This window comes from Bufo bufo, chromosome 3 (assembly GCF_905171765.1).
Source record: "Bufo bufo chromosome 3, aBufBuf1.1, whole genome shotgun sequence".
NCBI lineage: Eukaryota > Metazoa > Chordata > Amphibia > Anura > Bufonidae > Bufo > Bufo bufo.
Window position 1 is genome coordinate 642,313,620 of NC_053391.1, and position 5,187 is coordinate 642,318,806.

Sequence of the window (5,187 nt, forward strand, 5' to 3'; positions counted from 1 at the left end):
AGCAAATCCACTACCACCATGATGGTGTTGTTTCCTCTGGAAAGGGGAAGTTCAACTATGAAATCCATCGAGACCCATTCCCAGGGTCTGTTGGCGATGGGAAGACTCATTAGGAGACCATAAGGTCGGTTTCTGTCAGTTTTACATGAGGCACAGGTCTCGCACGTGGAAACGTATTCCTCAATTTGTTTGGTCATCTTTGGCCACCAGAAGTTCCTGCGTATCAGGGTTGTGGTTTTAGCAATGCCGGGATGTCCCGCGAGGGGTAAATCATGGCAAAGTTTGATCACCTGATTGGTGAGGGAGGGTGGTATGTACAGTTGGCTGTCCTTGTAAAGGAGACCCTGTTGGTTCTGCGAAAGACCAGGGGGGGTATTAGCATGGTCATTAATTAGAGCATCCTTGAGCTGGGTTTCCAACGTTATGGTGGCAAGGACGAGTTTCTTCGGTGGAATGATCCATGTGGGGGCCGTGTCTGAGGTGCGAATTTCAGCCAGTCGTGACAAGGCGTCGGCCTTCCCATTTTTTGAGCCTGGTCGGTATGTAATTTGGAAGTTAAACCTGTCAAAAAAAAACTCCACCGTACTTGACGGCCTGATAATGTTTTATTGGTTTTCAGGTATTGTAGATTACGGTGATCCGTATAAATTGTGATGGGGTGTATTGATCCTTCAAGTAAATGCCTCCAATTTTCCAGGGAGCACTTTATGGAGAGGAGTTCCTTTTCGCCTATGGGGTAATTGAATTCGGCGGTATTTAGCGTCCGGGAGTAGAACCCGATAGGATGTAACGGAGTTGAAAAAGAGCTTCGCTGGGACAGAACAGCTCCTATGGCTGCCTGGGATGCGTCTACTTCCAGCACGTAGTGATGGTTCGGATTTGGGAGAGTCAGTATCGGTGCCGTAGTGAACCTGTTCTTTAATAACTCAAACGCTGATTGGGCGTCCTTGGACCAAACGAACTTCGTGTTGACACTAGTTAAGCGGGTTAGTGGTAGCGGAGAAATCTTTAATGAATTTCCTATAGAAGTTTGAGAACCCCAGGAACCGTTGAAGAGCTTTCCTGGAATCCGGAATCGGCCAATTTTGGATGCAAGTGATTTTTGAGGGATCCATATGGATACCTTTGGGTGAAATTATGTATCCGAGGAAGGGAAGAGAGGTAGTCTCGAATACACATTTTTCCTGTTTGACGTATAAGCGATGAACACTTAACCGTGCAAGAACCCAACGGACATGTTTCCTGTGATCGTGTAAGTTATCGGAATACACTAGTATATCATCAAGATAGATGATTACACATACGTCCAGTAGATCCCTAAAGATGTCGTTAATAAAATTTTGGAATGTGGCAGGGGCGTTGCACAACCCGAAGGGCATCACTGTATACTCGAAGAGACCATACCGAGTGCGGAAAGCTGTCTTCCATTCATCACCTTTTCTGATCCTAATTAAGTTGTATGCGCCTCTCAAATCCAGCTTGGTGCAGATTGTTGCTGTTTGTAATCTTTCTATGAGTTCGGATATTAGTGGCAAGGGGTACCGATTTTTGATTGTTACTTTGTTCAAGGCTCTGTAATCTATAATGGGCCTTAGGCTTGAGTCTTTGTTTCTCACAAAGAACATCCCTGCTGCTGCCGGGGAGGTTGAAGGCTGAATAAAACCTTTTCGTAAGTTCTCTTAAACATAGAAACATAGAATGTGTCGGCAGATAAGAACCATTTGGCCCATCCAGTCTGCCCTCTTCTAGGTACTGTTTGAGGTGAACAAGTTCTGGTTGTGCCAATGGATAAATTCTACCCGTGGGTATCTCACTACCCGGCAGCAAGTCTATGGGGCAATCGTAAGATCTATGGGGCGGAAGAGATTCCGCCTTCTTTGCGCTGAATACCTCAGCAAAGTCTGCGTATTGGCTGGGGACCTGGTTCACTCCCACGTGCATGTGAGATTTGAGAGGAAAGCAGGTCTCCATACAATAAGGTGACGTAAACTGAACTCTCCCCTGTTTCCATAGGAGGGTTGGCTGGTGTATTTGCAACCATGGCAACCCAAGAATCACGGGAAACAATGGAGAGTGTATGATATCAAAGGATAAGAATTCTGTGTGGTTATTTTCACATGTCACCATGAGGGGTTGAGTCTGACTGTGGATAGGACTAGAAGTGGTACCGTCAATGAAACTCACGGATATCGGAACGTTTTTTCTCATGTGGGGAATTTTATTTCGCTCAACCAGATGCATATCGATAAAATTCCCCGAAGCTCCCGTGTCCACCATGGCTTCAACGATAATCCGGTTTTGGTCCCACTGTAAGGTGAGAGACGTGTATATGTAACCACCAGTACTATTTTTTGTACTGCCTAAGGTACAAGACGTGCCGCTTTTACCTTCGCACTTCTTACGTATCGCGGGGCATCCGTCAACGGTATGGTCAGCAGACGCACAATATAAACAGAGGTTGAGGTTACGTCTCCTGGCTTTCTCTCTCTCGGTCAGAGGACCTCGGATCGCCCCAATCTCCATCATCTCTACAGCAGGACCCTGGCTGGACGGTCTTGGGTTGGGTGTGAAGCCTGAGACTCTCTCGGCTCTGCGTTCCCTCAGCCGTCTGTCAATGGTGGTGGCCTTCTGCATCAAGGCATTAAGTGTAAGTGGTAATTCTCCTCGGGCTAATTCGTCCTTCAGGGCCTCGGAAAGACCTAGGCGAAACTGATTCCTAAGGGTGAGGTCATTCCATTCAGTCTCCCGGGCCCAGCGAGTGTATTCCACAATAAAGTCCTCTACAGGTCGTCTCCCTTGTTTAAGGCTGCGTATAGCGGTCAGCTGTTTACTATGGTCCTCGTAGAGAAGGGCCATTTTTTCAAGGAACAGAGGGAAGGATTCCAGGACTGGGTCTTCTTTTTCTAAATAAGTATTGGCCCATGCTCTGGGCTCTCCCCTGAGGTATGAGATCATGGTAAGTACTTTTGTTCTGTCAGTTGGGTAAGTCCGGTGCTGCAGCTCAAACATTAGTTTGCACGCGTTTAGGAAATCCCCGAACTGCCTTCGGTCACCCGCGAATATCTCAGGTGGGCTGACCTTGGGTTCTGGTCCATCACGGGGGTGTCCTGGCCCCTGAGTGACAAGTTGCCGTATTGCCTGGTTTTCTAGCTGGAGATATTGTATAGTCACATTGAGGGTCTCCACCCTCTTAGTGAGGGTGACGAGGTGACCTGCAACCTCCGCTGGATCCATGTGGGTTCCACTAATATGTAACGCACCTAGTTGATCAGTTAGGATCTCAACTGCGGAAGCAATGGACATGCACTATTATCCCACTGCCCTTGTTCTTGGCTGTGGGATTCGCGGTTACTCAGTATGTACCCCAGGCGTCTCTCTCAGTCTTGGGCGGAGAGTTTGGGGTAACAAAAACATTTACCGCTATCCATCTATTTAGTATTACTGCTGGAGAGGAAGGTCTCCCAGTATTACAGGAGTCACAAGTTAGTATAAGCTTGTGCACAGTTCAGAGTTAGTATCTAGTATGCAATAGGTTCAGGGTTAGTATATAGCATGTCCTCAGTTTAGTATATTGTATGCCATAGGTTCATAGCATGTCCACAGTTTAGTATATAGTATGCAGTAGGTTCAGAACATGTCCACAGTTTAGTATATAGTATGCAGTAGGTTCAGAGTTAGTATAGCATGTCCACAGTTTAGTATATAGTATGCAGTAGGTTCAGAGTTGGTTTGGGAGTATCGTCTCACACCAGTCAGGAACCACCCCACTCAGAGTTCCAGGACATTAATCAGAGCAGGTAACAGGCATATACTTGCGGTTAGTTGGTCCTGGCTAGGAAGCCAGCAGTGGGGAAGCCAGTGGTAAGAAGGTAGACAGTCCTTCACGCTGTTGTTAGGGATCCAGGTCTGGATATGTGGACAGAGTCCTCAGATGCAGTGGAGCTAGCAGGGTGCGCACTCCATTAGTGGAACACCCTGCTTAGCACCTGTCTTCTATTTAAGGGCCGGACGGTAAGTGGGCGGAGTCACAGGAGGGCCCAGCAGCCACTGCGTTCCACGCTGGAACGCAAGCCAGTATATCATCGCAGACGGCCGGTGCGTTCCACGCTGGAGCTCAAGTCAGCGTATCGTCACAGGGAGCCGCTGTGATCCAGGCAGTACTGTTACACAACCAAACGGATCCAATTTGCATTATCCCCACTGACACAGCCCTTATCGGGAGGTGTCTGTTGGAATACATCCTATATTTATATTATATGTCTTTTAATTTATTGTACATTTGTAGGGAATTTTAACTGTGAATATAGCAACAATAAAATATAAATTTTCTATTAACAACTCTGGGTGATACTGCCTGTTCCACTATAATTTATTAAATTTTACCATAGTAGAAACCCCCCATAAATGATCCCGTTTTGGAAACTACACCCCTCAAGTTACTCAAAACTGATTTTATGAACTTTTTAACCCTTTAGGTATTCCACAAGAATTAAAGGAAAATGGAGAGGAAATTTCAAAATTTCACTTTTTTGGCAGATTTTCTGTTTTAATGCATTTTTTTCTTTAACACATCGAGGGTTAACAGCCAAACAAAACTCAATATTTATTACCCTGATTCTGCAGTTTACATAAACACCCCACATGTGGTGGTAAACCGCTGAATGTGCGCACAGCAGGGCGCAGAAGGAAAGGCGCGCCATATGGTTTTTGTAGGGCAGATTTTGCTGGACTGGTTTTTAGACACCATGTCCCATTTGAAGCCCCCCAGATGCACCCTTACGGTAGAAACTCCCAAAAGTGACCCCATTTTGGAAACTACGGGATAAGGTGACAGTTTTATTGGTACTATTTTGGGGTACATATGATTTTTAATTGCTCTATATTATGTATTTTGTGAGGCAAGGTAAGCAAAGAATGGATGTTTTGGCACCGTTTTTTTTTTTTTGTTTTTTTTTCATCTGCCAGGTTAGAGCATGTGCTATTTTTATAGAGCAGGTTGTTACGGATGCGACGATATCAAATATGTCTACTTTGTTTGTTTCAGTTTTACATAATAAAGCAAAAGAATTATGTTTTTCTGTCTCCATTTTCTGAACGCCATATTTTTTTTATTTTTTTTCGATCGTCTTGTGCAGGGGCTCATTTTTGCAGGAAGAGTTTAAGTTTTTATTGGTACCATTTTTGGGT